Genomic DNA, 18307 nt, shown 5'->3' on the forward strand with positions numbered 1-18307 from the left:
TATATACACATGTGTATGTATGTCTCTAATTTATGTTTGTCAATTTTATAATGAAATAAAATTTGTTATCTTCTTCAGAAAGACCCAAGGACCATGATTCTCTCTTTTGACGGATTTTTTTGTATGACGACCTTGTTCAATTTTTAAAGAACACTTACTTATGCTTTTAAAAGCAACATTTGATATTTCTTCTTTGTCAATTCATAACATTAAATAGGTTTCCAATTTGTAATTTTCTTTTGGCTGGCTTATTGTCGGTCAAGGATTTATCATCACAAAGAATTATAATACCTTACAAAACAAGATTCAAGAGAAAGAACAAGACAATTATTACAGAGATTGTAGCTTCCTAGTTGGCACTTTAAGTTGTACCATCATTCATCATGATACTGATAAAATATTGTAATGCAAGAAATGATGTCGTGTATTACCTTTATACTGTCTGGTTATCTTCTTCTATTCTCTTCGAAAAAAAGAGAAAATAAAACATGAGTTGTCTCCCTTACACCACTGTGGCTATTTAAAAATGTGTTCTGTTTTTTTTTGTTGCCTCTTTAGAATATGTTACAAAATCAAAAACAAAAACAGTCAGAAATTTACATTTACATTATGATATCTGCTTTTTTATGACACCCCATCAAGGGACCACGAACTGAATCTTCACACCCTATTATCATCAATTATTATTTTCAGAATAAGAATTGAAAGATTGAAAGATTTGGAGGGTTTTTGTGCAAGATCATTCATTATAACTGAATCTACAGTATGTGGAAAAAGGTCTCATGTATATTTTATCTAAATCAAACAATTTTCGAAAATGATTTTAACTCATTTTTAAGTTCTCCGATAAACCAATAATCTCAGAATATACATAATAAGAGCTTTGTTCGTAAAATTGTAATGTATACCTTCAAAACTGTGTGTTTCAATGTATGATATTTACAAAATTTGACAATTTTATACAAATGAACCTGAAGAAAAAAGTCCCTTGACTTACGTGGCTTTTTATTATATTTTTGAGAAAAGCATGATTAAAACTACATTTTTCGGCAATGAGTAGGTCCGGTAAGGGCCGATTTTGGCCTCAAATTTTAGATTCATCTGATGAAAGATTTTGGACACTTTTTAAACACGTAAGTGTCTACTTAAGTCGATTTAATAAGTTTATGTGAAAGATTTGAACTGAATTAATCATTAAAGACGCTAAAATTCTGGCTTAAATGTGAAAAATGTATTAAATATGCCATATGTCACTTTCAGATGTTTTTTGGCAAAAATGAAAGTGGCCGCATCCGTGTTCCCTCTCAACCTTATATATGTTGTATAATATAATCAAATACAACTTACATTTAAATATTAAGAATGAACACAAATGCGGCCACTTCCATCCAAGACGGAAACCGTCTAAAATTTAACTCAAATCATGAAAATTGTGAAGATTTTAGTAATTTAACATGACTTAACGATCGATGCTAGTACCCGCTAAATGTGTATTGTATTGTCAAAAGCAGCCCATATTTATGTAGCAGAGATATTCTACTTACCAATAAATAGCAAAAAGTTTACATTTTAAAAAAAATTGTAAAACTGCTATATTTTGGGGCCAAAAGGGGTCTGTCTTACTGGACCTACTCCTTTAAAAAATAAATTTAAAAATAAACCCCAACCCACCCACCCTTATCTACTTACATGTGGAAAATTTCATGGACGAGACATATAATATATTGGTAGAGAAATACCCTGATAGTATTATAAAAGTGTAACAGAATAGAGAAATATTGAAAGATGGAACCAATTGTTTATCTACTATGTAGCAGAGTTTATTTAAGATACAGTGTTGGTCAGATTATTTCTATCAGTTCATATACATGTGTGGACTATATATATATATGTGTGTGCGACACACCCTTATTCGAAAACCAATAAATCATCAAATGGTCTGATTGTAGTAAAATTGTGAAAAAAATGGACTGGACATTTTTCTCTATCTTTCTTTTTGTTCTTTCTTGTTTATTATTTCATTATTACTTTATATATATATATATATAGCCGTCTATTGAAATATGTCTGGAATAATTCAACGACACAGCACACACACTGTATGTTAACTTTGTTTTCTTATTCTCCTCGACTACATCAAAAGAACACGTATGACTGTTCAATATCCATTAGAGCATATATGATTTAATTTTGACCTAACCATAACAATTTTAACACGAATAACAAAATTACTTGTTGCCACGAATACATTTAAGTTTTTTATAGTTATTTTCCTTTTATGTAAATTATGTTGTATTTTCACATTATCCATAGTGAAATAAAAAGAATTATATTGATAATTACTCATTATTATGTGTTTGTTCTGAGGTGCCTAGATTTTATAGCGATAGTAAATCATTCTTAATGGATTGTACTGTTGTGTACCTTGGTGTATAAAATCAGACTGGTGTGACAGAACTGTACCTTTTATAGTAACTCAGACGAGAAAACAACATATGAAGACAATAGATAAAATCTAATGGAGGTGTTATTTATGATTTATATATATTATAACAAAAATGTTTTATATTTTTTTTTACATTTTATGAAAACAAGAATATTGGTCAGGTTACAGCCATAAAGCGTTTGTCAAATTTGAAACTCCTTAAAATTTCATATCCAGTAAATGACGATTATTTGATTCAATACCCTTCCAATTATCAAGATAAAATTCTCTGATTTTTTTTTCAAATGGTATATTTTCTAAATCGTTTAGAACGTCACGAAACTGGTAAACTCTAAATCAGAAATAATAAACTATCTGATGAACTTAGATTAAATGTATAAAATGCCCGTACATTTGTTATACTTATTTTAATCATCTGTATTTAGATTTAGTTCCACTTGCTCTAGACACATGTTAGATTTCAGCAGCATTGGGGAGATATATTAATGTACATTTTACAGCAAATCACGGTGGCAGTGCGAATGGCAGGGGTATTTCCCTTTTCATGTTTTGTGACAATTTTAACAGAAATCACAAGATATTTGTTATATATATATATGAGTCTAAATTAAGTTTACTGGTTGGTAGATTCTTATAGACTCTATATATATAGTGATCATATGATTATCTTTGTGTCATCTTCATAATGTCCTCGAATTTGAACAACAGGCGGAGAGGTATATATCAGATATCAATTAAACATCAAATTTAACAGTGATTTCATATATATAATTATATTATTTTTAAAACCAACAAGTTTTTGTATGTCTTTCTGTGTTGCAATGTTACATATCTATTTCAGGTTAGGGTGAAGGTTGGCGCCTGTTAAAACCCGCCGCATTTGTTTGCACATGTCCTAAGTCTGGAACCTGTTGTTCGGTGGTTGTCGTTTATTGATGTGGTTCATAACTGTTTTTCGTTTTTATATAGTCTATTAGATTACTATAGACCGTTGGTTTTCCTATTCGAAATGTTTTACACTATTAATTTGTCTTGGCTTAACTGGATACCTGATGTATTTTAAGGGTTATTGTAAAGAAAGAAAGGCCATTAACATGCTTTCAGATCAGGACGAAGAGCATATTATTCCTCTACAAAAAATTTAAAGGGTGTTTATAGGTTTCTTAATCTACGATTTCTACTATCAGATAATGTCATACATGTATCATGGAAAACATTTTTTTTCTTCAGTCTTTTAATAAAACAAAAAGAGACAAATAGTCAGGAATCTGATGTTTAGTAGTTGACGTTTGATGTGGTTTATAAGTGTTTCTCGTTTCTCGGTTTTTTTTGTGTATAGATTAGACTGTTTTTTTTTACCTATGAAAGTTAGTATTCTATTCTATAAACTGTTTGCTTTATATGCATGTCCATTATATTATACTATATTGTATTATGGAGAATACTTCATAAGTATGATTTACTTGTGTCTAATCCATTTTTCTTTAATTCAGCAAATAAAATATGTTTAAACTAAAAACTGTTGGTTTTCCCGTTTAAATGTAATTTTCGGGCCCTTTATTGCTTGCTGTTCGGAGTGTGAGCCCAGGTTCCGATTAGAAGGCCATACTTTGACCTATAATGGTTTGACTGTTTACACATTATGACTTGGATGGAGAGTTGTCTTATTGGCACTCATACCACATCTTCTTATTTTTAAGTAATAGAGTTTCCATGGATTTTCAATGAACATGATAACATTATGGTATGAAGAGTTATACGTATTATACATTTATTGCAAAATCATTGGGTCTTGTATTTTGAGAGATTATCCATCTGCTAATATGTGTTCTTTTTCTGAAAGTATTGTAATTGTATCCTTTATTATTTCACTGAGAGAAAGTAAGAAGGCTGTCCTATCTGTGATGATGGGGACATTAAGATGAACAAACTTACTTTATACAAAGCTACAGATATGTCTTATGTTCAAAGATTTAAACTACAGCCTAACAGTAGAACACCGTTGAAAAATATTTCTATCTAAAAAAACAATTGACCATCATTATTATTCAAAATGGCGTTCTCTTTTAGTGTTTAAAATAATGAATGTAGTTTAATACAATCTAATATGATATAATTGGTATGTAACTTTTCACTCTATCATGTCTGTTTATACTAATTTTTTTAGGCAATATAGGTCTTTCACTTTTAAAAACAGTTAACTTATATAGCAAGATGTAATATGTGTTTCCTTTCCTGTTGTTCGGTTGCTGTCTCGTTATGTGTTATTGTTCGGTTGCTGTCTTGTTATGTGTTGTCATACACCTACTACAATTTACTTTATAATTAAAGTGTAAAACAGCAACAGAACCAATTCTACTGTGCCCGGCCAATGATTTGTTGTTGTTCGTACTTATGCATGCTTTGTCATTCTACTGACGGAATATGTTATCATGAACATGAACACGATATTATTTGACATGTTTAACCTTCAAAAGACTAAGAGAATATGCTGCTGATGGAAGATATCTTCTACTTATATTACCATTTTGCCTAGACACGTGGAGAATAAGATCTTTGCACATTGTGTATTGCTTATACTAAAGACTTTCTGTGTCTTTTTTATGCTAGTTTACTGTTTCATTGACTTATACCAGCTTCCTTCATTCGTACACTGAGTTCTGCATTTTATATGATTTTTAGTTAAACACTTCTAGCACCAATAAGTATTATAAATCTATGGAAAGCCGTCCTCGCCATAGTTTTGGTGATAATGGCTTGCCATATAAATCTATATATAGTAGTTTTGAAAACATAAGCCTGCTAGATACCAGTGTTTATAAATGTGAATTTGTCTTATACATTTGTGATTAATAAGCTCTATTAAAAAAGGTTAGGGAACAGATAATGTCTTTTAAAATGCATCCCCTTTCAAGATGCCTATCGGATGTATTACATAATTTGGAGTCTTTTCTAATATTGAAAGCATAAAATCAGTTGTCCATTTGTGAGGTAATTTGCCTTTAATTGCCATGTCTTTCGTACATCAAGTAGATAATTATATATCGAACCTTTACAAACGTTTTGTTTCGTAGCAATGAAGTGCACCGAAATAAATTTTAGCTTCTTTGTCCTACCATAAAACTGCAAATGAACATTAAATCTTCTGACTTTATATTTAGTTTATACAAATATTATACCACCCCAACACAAAACGATAGCGTATAATTTGGACAATTTGCAAATAATTATAATGACAAGTCTATTATAGCAATTGTTTGGTATTTCTGTTGACAAGAATGGCTTTCGGATATGGAGTGTTATTGACGTTACCAATCTTTTGTCACAGAGTGCGTCTCATAATAACCTCGTTTCTATTAAGAATGGTTTATAGGAATCAATTTAACATTTATATTAAATCTTGATAACATTTCATAGCCATAACAATCAATCGTTTTATCATAGGGAAAAATGAATTGACGATCTTATTCAATGTATGCCTGCCATCGATTATCAATTTTAGTTGCTTTGTGTCTATTTATCTCAAAGAGAAATTTTTCTAGCATTGTAGAGAACCTCAATAGATGTGTAGTCCGTCTGAGTACCGAGTTACAAATGTTGCAGATTGGACACGCCCTATAAATGATATACTCAAGTATTCTAGTTTTCATTCACTTATTGACAGTTTCAAGTTTTATATTATATGAATGTATTTTACATAATACATAAAAGAAGGTAAAGAGAATCGTATAAAAAACACCAGCAGAGCACAACAGACAACAGCACCCACCAACTCCCGACTTAACAAGAATCACTAAAAATACAACACAGTACAACAGACCACACCAACCGCCAAAACCTGACTCCTCCGAAAACAACTGAAGACGTACTGTCACACTCAGTGATAATGAATAATCATTGATATGGTCATATTTATAAATTAACTGTTTACAAAACTTTTGAATATTTGAAATACTAAGGCTTTTCTACCTCAGGAATAGATTACCTTAGTTGTATTTGGCAAAACTTTTAGAAATTTTGGCCCTCAATGCTCTTCAACTTCATACTTTATATGGCCTTTTTAACTTTTTTGGATTCGAGCGACATTTATGAGTCTTTTGTAGACGAAAAGCGCGTCTGGCGTAAATACAAATTTGAATCCTGGTATCTATGATGAGTTTATTTACAACCACTGGGTCGATGCCACTGCTGGTGGAGTTTTAATTCCCCGAGGGTATCACCAGCCCAGTAGTCATCACTTCCTTGCTGACATGAATTATCATTGATATGGTCATATCTATGAATTAACTGTTTACAAAACTTTTGAATTTTTGAAATACTAAGGCTTTTCTACCTCTGCCTCAGGAATAGATTACCTATGCTGTATTTGGCAAAAGTCCTAGAAATTTTGGCCCTCAATGCTCTTCAACTTCATACTTTATTTGTCCTTTTTAACTTTTTTGGATTCGAGCGTCACTGATGAGTATTTTGTAGACGAAACGCGCGTCTGACGTAAATACAAATTTTTATCCTGGTATCTATGATGAGTTTATTATCAGACAAACAAGATCAAACAACAAGAAACAACTCATTGTACAAACAGCAACATCATGTGGATGCACTGAATCCAAAATATACCGGACTCATCCTGATAACTTCTTTTATTATGTGAAATTAATCAGGAAAATTGAGTATCAGTTAATAGAGGTAGTAAATCAACATCCAATATCAGATTCTAAAGTGAAATCGCCGTTTGATCACATAAATTTAAACTGACATATTCTTGTTAAAGGAATAACTTAGTTCCTATAAGTGATATTAACTTTGAATTTATAACACGATCAAGTTCATTTAATGTGATAAAATAACCCATAGTGAAGTTATGCTGGTCAAGCATTGGTTTCACAAAGGATTTTTAATTAAACCCTTGATTGCCTCTTAATTGAATGGACACTTATCACTATAAAGAAAATGGGAACTTGAGGGTTGATTTTTCATGGTCTTTTTAAACGGCGCTGTTTTATAGTTGGTTAAATAATGGATCAAAGGCATGTACATTTTTGTAGGTTTTCAATTGACATTTTTAAATTTCAAATTTTATAATAGGAAACCTTTGTACTTAGCTTTGGGAAATTTCTGATAAATTGAATTTTACTGAGCGTCCACAGCGCATATTAAAGTTACCCACAAAAATGTCGATTCTTGCAAGAATCTTCAAATATTTCGAAAAGAACAGATTAGGTGAACAAGTCAAAGAAACAATTCATATACTACCCATATACTACCCCTTCAAGATAAAACCATAAAAAATATATATCTTCTTATGCACTGACAATGTTTGTGAATTAATAATATAACAATTGTAGCCTTTGTATGAGGTCGATACAGAATATATCGACCGACAGAAATATATTGACTTTAGATTTCGTCCTCAGTCGATATACTTCTTTCATGTCGATATATTTTTGCATCGACCTCATTCGAAGGCTACAATACAATACAATACAATACAATACAATACAATACAATACAATACAATACAATACAATACAATACAATACAATACAATACACAATACAATACAATACAATACAATACAATACAATACAATACAATACAATACAATACAATACAATAATCATTGTATCAACCTCATCAAAAGTCAATAATTGCATGACTTGCATAGTATTATATGTCTCTGTTATCAGTGAATTCAAGACGGTTGTCACATTCAGTCATTGTGACAAGTTTTCATTCACTTGTTCCTTAAAGGGCGCTTTTGTTTTAAAATTGGTAGATAATTGCATTCTAGCTGGGACTATATATGATATATATGTAAATGAGATTCTCTAGTAATATTGAACTTTTCTTTTTCTGAAAGCATTTTATAGAGCTATTTTTCAAATTTAATTTTAGAATTATATAAGTCCCCGTCACTGAGAAGGGGGGTTCAGTAGATGATTTAGTTTTGTTCCTTGTCAAGTAGGCTATCTTTTAATTTTAAATAGGGTACTGTGGTATTTCGAGTGTGTGTTTGAATGTTTCTTTCCCCTACCACGACGTTCCCATTCCACACCGGCAGCACTGTCAGTGGCCTTTACTATCAAGTAATGGTAGGACAAACATACGTTTTTGATACTTACTAAACAACTTTGAAGTTGTTACAACCCATTTATTAATTCTGCAAAGTCAACTTTTACTCGAATATGCGAATTTGCCAGTGGTTCAGCCTCATGCCATGCGGCATGCGGTAAATACATTTTTTCTTTAAATTTTTTTCAATACAACTGTACAATCACAATGAGTATTAATGTCTGAATATGGTTTGCAGAATAGAGCATAGTTGATAGAATTAATAGAGATTAAAATGCACAGAAAAATGCTTAAACGAAGATGAAGACTCCGCATGACAAAATAAAAAATAAAAAATCAAGAACCTGAATGGCCTGAATGATATAAACTTTCAATAAATTTGCTAAACTCTTGGTCATAACATCAAAATAACTTAAAAGAAAAACTTAAAACAATCAAATAAATCCTACAAATGCATATTTTGAGGGGAGTTGAACAAAAATTTTGTGTGCTTTTCAAAGCCAAAGGGAGATAATTCTCTGAACATTTTTTTTTACCAAACTCCAATTGTAAGCATATGTTTTCACCTTATGCAAAAAGTTTTGATTATTCCTAGGATAATTTTTTATTTTTTTTATTTTTTTGTATATTTCTAGCTTGATAGATAGGATCACAACAAATTGATTGATACTAACAACTAGTGAATGTGCTTGTCAAGGATTTTTTATTTGCACTGTTTGCTCCTTTGGAGTAAGCACTTGTCAAGGATGCACCCTTTATTGCTTAGATATAACAGATGTCTTGAGTATGTCTTCATCTTACTGAATATACTGTTGGTTCACTGTTGTATACTTATAATCTGATAATGGTTTACTTTTTACACAGAGTGACTTGGATGGAGAGTTGTCTCATTGGCACTAATACCACATCTTTACTGTTTATCAAATCTGTTTGCATTGGTTGACATTTTCATTTTTAGGGAGGTTTAAAATAAAATCAGCTGGTCTGTTTCATTCTTCATCATTTGATATGACAATCATTATCCATAATTTTTGTCTTTTTCCAAAACACCTTGTCACAGATCTCATCTTATTTTCTTATCTTGCCTTCTGTGTTGATTGTTATACACTAGGCCATACTGATTACTGAGTGTTTTGAACATCCATTTCTTCAGAATCTATTTACTGATCTCTTCTTTTATCTATGTTTAATTGTAGATAAGGATTTTCTGATAGCTAGTTTATTATAGTGAGCAGGGTATAAAGAACATCTTTCAGTAAGACACAAAGTTTACACAGTAGCACTATGAATAAAACATTCCTATCAAAGGTTGTGGTTTTCTCCACACACTCTAGATTCCTCCAAAAATAAAAACTGGCCACCACACAGAGCGCATTTGTTTCTAACCTAAACGATGTAAACGATTACGCGCGTAGTCGTTTAATCCATTTGTTTCTTACATTTTTTGGTCAACATTGACATCGTTCACATACACGATGTACGCGCAAAATAGTCACGTAGTCGTTGATCGTTTATCGTTGAGACGGGTAAACGATAAATTTGATTCTGCATCTGTCGTTTAAATAATTACGAGCAAGTGTTGTTTTCGCAGAGTCCTGGTTATTTATTTCCCGCACTTTTACCTGTTTGTTTACAGTGCGTGAGTGTAATCTATTTCTGTCTGACTACGTGGGGTCGATAAAGTTTATTAAACGATGTATTTGTTTCTAGCAGCTTAACGTTTACTAAACGATAGTCATCGATGACAAAATTTCGGGTTAGAAACAAATGCACTCTTAATAGCCCATAAGCGTTGCATAAAAGTGCAATAAAATAAGAATCTGAATTAAACAATGCCAAGCGCAACAACATGTATTTAAGTGAACCCTACCATTATTGCACCATATTTGTCATTTAAGATTTATTATTCAGCCCATTCCTCTTTACCTTTAGTTTGAAAACTTGAAGATCTGTCTTCTTTGTTAGATCCTCAACATTGAACACTTGATCCTTGTCAGGTAACAAGTTACCAAAAAAAAATATAAAGAGTTGAAAAATGTAAAATAAATAACATTAAGCATGAAATTTGTCTGTCAGCCAAGATATTTATACCACCATAGATAAAATGTAAAAGATTCTTTGTCTTGTAGGAGTAACATATCAAGTACACCCAGATAATCAATTTAGAAAAAAATTACATTTGATAAAATAAGAAGATTTTTTGATAAGTTGAAAGTAGATCATTGTTGATAATAAAATTTTGATACCTCTTGTCAGATGCCATGACTAATACTGATATATTATTGCCCTAGTGCAGCAAGTTTGGAGAAAACTTATGATTTATTACAGTTCGTGCAGAAAACACATACCCACCACAGCTGTATAAGTTACAATGCTGTATTTTATGTTCTGAAATCTATAGTTAATCTTTGATAACAGGGATTAATGAATTACATGTAGCATGTACTTTGCCCTTATCAAAATTTTAGGAATTTTTTAAAACCGGCAGGTGGAATCCAACCCTTTTCTGCATGGTCAGATTTTAAATGAAATGTACCTGTATGTCATAAAAACAAACACTTTTGGTCAAAAAAACATGTTGTTAGTAAAGACTTGCAAAATGATGTTCCTGGTTCATTAAGGTTTTGGGGAAGTATTGAAATTGAGGAAATCTTAGTTATGTTGATTTTTAAGTCCATATTATACCTCCCTGAGGTAATTTTTTAATGTGGAAGATAAAAAAAACTAGCAAACTTAGAATATTTAAATTAAGCTATTATTAGACCTGGAGTTTTTATCAGTTTCTGTTCATCAAATCTTAGACTTTCACTTTCATTTTATGAATAAAATCTAGAAAATATTTCAGATAAAGATATATAACAATTTAAAAAATTGATAGAACAAACACAGTTTTTGTTGTAACCTGATAGAAATCAAATCTGAATTGCTTTTCAATTTCATTGTCACAATTGAAAACTGGAGTTTATGATTTATAACATATAATCAAATGGAGACATATTTACAATGAATTCTTAAAGAGGCTTGACATTGGATCTCAGTTAAATGATACCAATATTATTAAATGTGATACAGTTATTTTATAAATGACCATGATAAATTACGACTGGGGAATTCCATAACAGGTGATGCATTTGTAAAGGTCTGCAGTCATTTGCTTTAATGTAGTAGTTTTATGAAAACAAAAGACCTGGCCAGTTGATAAATGATACATTTAAAGTGAAAAATTGATCCCAGTGTGCAACTGTAGAACTGCATCATGACACAATGATCCCTGCCTGTTGTTGGTCAGGTATTCTTTACCATTACAGCTTTGGACAAAGCAGACGACATATAAACAGCTGCCCCATATTATATTTTTCTAGACTAAGTATGATGAAATTCAAAATTCTGTCAATGATTAAGTGTATCAATAAAAGATGATGTGGGTATACATTAAAACAAGACTATCTCTTCCCTGAAGTAGAATTGAAGGGTTTTCTCACAGCATAGCAGGGTTGTTTAGAATAATGTCACAAAGTTTTGGTTGTAAATTTTAAATTCAGATCTCAAATCTTGAGTTATTATTTTAAGATTTGTATAAAAAGCTTTCATTTCCTCTCCCTGAGTTGAGTATAAACCTTATTAATCACGTTTTATAGCGTATCTTGATCATTATATTACATTTATTGTAAAACAAATACTTGTTTCTAGACAACTATCATTATTATTGCACCCTAAACTTTAATAATTCACAATTTATGGCAGTGTCATGAAAAGTTACAACACATTTATATCTAACAATATTTACATAATGTAGCAAGATGAAAAGATTCGGCTATATTTACGAAATTAAGGGCTGTTATCAGTATAATATCATACATTAATAAAAAGCATCCATCTGATTTATACAAATTCAATACCAGACTTCTACTTCCCTTATCACTAGATTTAATCTTAATTTGAATTTAAAAAGAGATGAAAGTTTTCAAATATTGTTTAATTATGTTTGATCATATTTATTTTAGAATCAAACACATTTATAGTAACATATTTTGAGTACTATAAATTCAGAAATTATTGTGTGTATGTACTTACTGGATTGTTGAACAACTGAGACAAATCAGTCAAATGCGAGTTTAATTAATGAGATTTCAAGATCTCATACAAATAATGATATCAAAATTCAAAATGCAAGGTCTTATTTTTGGTCCAATATCTTGTCACATTTTTTTCAATAATAAAAACGTCTCAAACATTTCTAGATTTATCATTTTAAGTCCTTAGTAGAAAATTAAGATATTTTAACTTTAGATCACATCTACCAGTCTCACAACTTGTTATATTTTTACTGGTTGAATTTTTTCATCTTAGCACTGGACAATTTGTCAGTTTGTAAGCACTCACAGGTGTGCAATTTATGCCTGATATTTATAAAATTTTAAATCTGTTTTTTTTTTTACTGTTTATATTAATGAAGTTGGAAAGTCAGTGATGATCAACTATTTTTGAAGGAGTTATGTCCCTTGCAAGTATTCATTATATTTAACATTATAAGCACCTTAATACCTACTTTTCTTTAAGAAATTTTATAAAAAAAATATGTATCAAGGTTATGTTATGTCGGTAATGTCACAAACAAGTAAGTTAAGAAATCAGTACAATTCAACTAGTCTTACAGAAGTTGTGTCCCCTTGAAATGAATTTCTATTGAAATAGCATTGTATAGACTTTCAAATAAAAATTTCTTTTCAGATTTTTGATAGGAATTTATATGTCCTTTGAAATAATAATCATAGGAAAAATACACTTTTGGTGATCTCATTCATATTTTTCTTATACATGTATTATTTTTATGAAAAGTTAAGAGAATCTCAAAAATATGTTGGAGCTATTGCCCTTATATACACATGTACATTAATAAAAATGTATTGGAGATTAAGACGGTTCTTTCATTAAACTAGGATAAGCAGTGTTGTTAATTCTTTTTAGAATAGGAACTTTAATAGAAAGAACATGTAAATCTCATCTGTTAAAAATACAAATTTCATGCTGCAGATTGTCTGCCAATTTTTATTTAAAATTGAAAATTTTGCCAAAAAAATATATTCTATTTCTCTTATGTTTCAATTCATGAAATGTTTTTGAAATGTCTTTATGAATCATTGCACTCGTAGGTTAAAAGTTTTTGACATGATACAGTTTATTTTAGTCATAGGTACAACATGTAAAATTAAGAACACAAGCTAGGGTACAACTCTTTCATGATTTGTGGAAATGACTATTTTTTGACAAATTTCAGAAATTTAGAATCATTACCTATCTAAAGAGATAGATTTTGTTTGTTTTAGTCAATGATCTGTAAATGATGAAATACACATACAGTTGTAGATCATCAATCATAGAAATCAAAGCAGATGAGTAATTCAAGTTGTTTTTTATATTGATGGATAATGATCAGTCTGCTTGTCCTTTTATGGTACATATATACAATATTGTAATATTGAAACTATTTTTCTATAATATGTTTATGTGGATTTTAGGTGGCTGCCATTAATGATATTTTTTATTTTAATTATGACATATTATAATATATTAAAAAAAATAAAACTTTTCCATTCTCATCTTTCAAAATAATTTTTCAAAAACATTCAAAAGTTTTGGCAGATTTTTTAGTTGTTTGTCAAAAGTAATTACAAATAAAAAAAATTGCTTTGGGAATACAGTAAGTATTTGCATCTGGAAAACATTTACATCTTTGTTTTTCGTTAAATTTTTGTACATTAGTTTTCTCAGTGGAATGTTTTACATTTGTAATTTTTGGGCCTTTCATTGTGGACTATGCAGTATGGGGTTTGCTCATTGTAAAAGACCTACAGTAACATAATAGTTGTTAATTTCTGTGTCATTTGGAAAAGTTGTCTCATTTCAGTTAATATTTTAACAAAAACTCCAAATAATCAGCTGTTTCTGTTATCAATCAGAGCAATCTTTAAAGGTCTTAGGAATGGAAACTCTAGTTGCACTATGTTTGGAATATAAAAAAGTTTCTTAAATTTCTACAGTAATTTTATGTTCCCCAGAGATACACAAAATATTTTTATTGGAGTAGAAAAATAAAGATTATTCATTACTAAAATTTGCATGTTAGAAATCATAAAAGTTGGCTGTCTTTGCAATTTTACTTTCGTTTTTATGATCAACTGGATAGAAAGTTACAGTGTAACATATTACTCATTGGATATTTTCTACACTTTATGAGAAATTATGAAGGTGAAGCCTGGGAATAGAATTCCTAATGATATTGTAATATTGTTGACAAATAAACCATGAATAGGAGGGATTATATATAATGCATGTCATGGAATAATTAGCTCTCTGACTTCATTAGCCAACTGTCATCAGGATCAGTCGGACATCACAGGTCATCAAAGGTCGTGCATGTAAAATCAACATGTAATGCCATATGTGGTGTCAAAATTTACACTTCAATTTTTTCATTTCATAGCTTCTCATAATATTAATTCTCTTTGAACTTTGGTAGTTACTGTAAAAGGTGACGGAAACCCTAGCGTGCAGAGCTGACGGATTCGTCCAGGTGAAAAACTAAATTAGTAGGTAGCCTATCTCACCTGTTATTTACCTGTGACCATATTTGGTGTCAAAGGGTGGCCTACTGATGACTTACGTGAAGAATTTAGAATTATAGAAATTATCGAGTAATTTGCTGTAATTTGACAATTATTCTCTAGGTTTCTCCCACTGTTGTCAATAAAGATGGTAATTTTGATTTTTTTGATGATCTGTAATTTTAAAGTAACATTTTGACAGTGGTGTTTATTCAGATTGAGTTGAGTTTAATCTGCATTTATCATCTTTAATTTAGAATAGACAAATCTGTTTTTAATCTTAGTAAACTTATTACAATTTAGCATAAGTAGACACACATATTTTGTTACTAGTTAAGTGCCCTTCTGATGTGTGTGATCAGGATGACAAAAAACAAGCCATTTGTAAGACAGAGATAAATTTTTTTTAGTTTCTGCTCTAGAATTGAACCATCAGTAACCAGTCAGAATTTATATTAGAGGCATACCTCTCTACATAGTAAGCTCTCTTTTTCTGATTTCTAACTCTACCTTTTTTATTCACACCTCTTTGCTAGTCAATGTGTTGTTGCTAGACATATTTTTTCTATATCTAGTTTTATTCCTATTTAGATTTGATGAATAAGATTTTGTACTGAGAGTGCAAGTAAACAGAAAAAGAGTTAAATCATTGTACAGTACCACACACAGCCTACAATGACTAGTTAAGATCATTGTTATCATAATCTAATATTTGAATTAATCTATATCAAATTGACTATAATTATCCAGGATAAGTCACCTAGGTTTATAGTTACACAATAGATATAACTCATCTCTTCCTATGACACTCAGGTTCACTTCTGCCTCTGGTAATAATTTGATCCTATTGAGAACAAGAAATTTTTCTAATTTTGTGAAATGTTTTGAAATTTGAGAAATAAATAATATTTTCACATAATTAATGATTTATGGATGCATTATTTCTTAAAACATAATTCCTTTTATTGTATCATTGGTCAAAGCCAGATGGTATCAGGTTCCTGACAATTCTAACTCCATATTGGGTCATTAGTTTTATCAGTATATGATGTTCCTGGTGAAAGTTATAATCCAGAAGAGTTCATTGAACACAACAAATATGTTTGACTTTAATTTACTGAAAGTGACTGTTCTAAACAAGGAACATTAGATCACTTTGTTTAAGACCATTATATAGTTATCTTTAGGGACGCATACAAAGCTACAAGATTCATTCACGCATATATTTTTTTATGAAACGTAACTCTGTCTGTTATTTTTTGCTTTATCTTTCTGCTTAATTAGTTACATTCAATTATACCAATATTTATTTTTCAGCATCCAGAAATATAATTTCAAAAAACAATAGTTCACAGAATTAGCGAAGAAAAAAAATACAATTATAGCTACAGAATAAAGTACACCTAGATATGGATGTGAAAAGAACTTACTCAAGACAACACAGAAAAGATATGTTGAGGTAGGATTTTATGGTAAAGCATGATGAAAGATACAAAATGAAAATAAGTGTCTAGTTATCAACTGTATAAGAATGATGCATGTCAAAGAAAACACTAAACCTCTTACTAGACTTTCTTTGCAATAACAGAACATGCTGAGCACATGCCCAATCCATTCCCAACTGAGGTTACAGCAAAGATTGCATGCATACAGGTTCAAATGAGACATGTAATGTTTAAGGCAAGCACTTTAAAGTATAGTCTGAAAAGTTAGATTTAAGAGTATACTCCCAAAAGTTTTACATTACTTAAAAGTATAGAGACAATATTCAATTATATGGTAAATTTGTCTCATAAGTTATTTGTTAAGTGTATAGTCTCTAACGCTATACATTAGAGTAAAGCATGCTCTGAAAAGGGGGAGGGCTGCATTAACATGATCATTGTCTTACCACTCCTCTGAAGATGAATAAGTTTGTATATGAGCTCAATATCTTATGACAGCCATACTACATGAATTCATTCTGATTTGCAGGATACTACATTCATAGATTTGTTTGGGGAAAAGAGATCATCTATGAAATACAAATGTTTTGTTGCTTTGATAAGAACAAATGGTGCTGGAAAATAAGATATCCTCTAAGACGAGAAAATTAATAAATTTACAACATTTAACTCTAAAAGTAGTGACCATATGTTAATATGGTAATTAAAAGTGCATGGGCTTCATCTCAATGTCTAAATGAAATTTACTAATAGTTACTTTACTATTTATAGACTATGGCTTATATATTGGCTGAGAATTTTTTTTCTGTGTGGGTCTGATCAGTTTCAAGTGATGTTTTAACTTTGACTGGTTAAACCAGTGCTTATATGAATGAAACTAAAATCCATTCATCTAAGCCTTGCTTTATTGTTCACAAATTGATTTTTTGAAAAATATGATACTGTTTTTGCTCAAAGTTGAAACTTTATAAAATAGAAATTGATCTTTTCACATAAATAATGATTTGTATAGTAAGGCGTCATTGAAATAGATTAAAGAAAGATAAAGATCTATATTCTCTGTGTTTTGTTTATGATAATGTAATTAATACATCATATTCAGAAATAGTAAACATATCCTTCATTTAAAATGATGACAAATTATGGATTGAATTTCAATTTTAAAAATTGTCCTTGTGGGTAGAAAGTACTTTAATGTTTCAAGTACTAAGTTGGCCGGCTGGAAGAAAAACAGTTTAAAAAAAATTAAATTTCATTTCGTTGGATTCAATGATACATGCTTGTTACATATTCAAAATCATAGGCGGATCCAGGGGGTGGGGGCCTTGGGGGCCTGCCCCCCCCCTTTAGTGGGAAAAATTTGGTTGATTATATAGGGAATCACTGATGCATGACTGGAGTGGGCCCCCCCTTAGGTCAGTCAGAATCCAGAGTGTTACAGGGTTTGTTTGATTAGTCAAGTAAAATGTGAAACTTAATTCCTATTTATGTCACTGGACAGCAAGGTTCAGCATCTAAAGAGTTGCTGAATCTGTTTCAGAAATCAGTATGATGTTCAACCTTATTTCTAAATAGTAATGTTATATGACAAATGCTGAAAAGGAATAGACTTTTATCGACCATCTTGTTGGTGAAGGTCTTCCAGTACCATAGTTGTACATAACCTTCTAACATTTATGCTCCCTACTAGAGCAGATAAATTCCTTAATCTGATTAAATTAGATAATAGTATCTGTTGA

At 30.5% G+C, this 18307-nt stretch overlaps 1 protein-coding gene across 2 annotated transcripts in view; it reads left to right on the forward strand.

Annotated features, from left to right (window-relative positions):
- Positions 1-16440: 16440 nt before the first annotated feature.
- The window catches only part of LOC139522826 (cell adhesion molecule CEACAM5-like), a 108892-nt gene continuing 107025 nt past the window's right edge, over positions 16441-18307 (forward strand). For both annotated transcript variants that reach the window (XM_071316394.1, XM_071316398.1), the window contains exon 1: positions 16441-16582. The gene's annotated coding sequence lies outside the window, so the exon portion shown is untranslated. The remainder of the gene's footprint in view (positions 16583-18307) is intronic.

This window comes from Mytilus edulis, chromosome 5 (assembly GCF_963676685.1).
Source record: "Mytilus edulis chromosome 5, xbMytEdul2.2, whole genome shotgun sequence".
NCBI classification, from domain to species: Eukaryota; Metazoa; Mollusca; class Bivalvia; order Mytilida; family Mytilidae; genus Mytilus; species Mytilus edulis.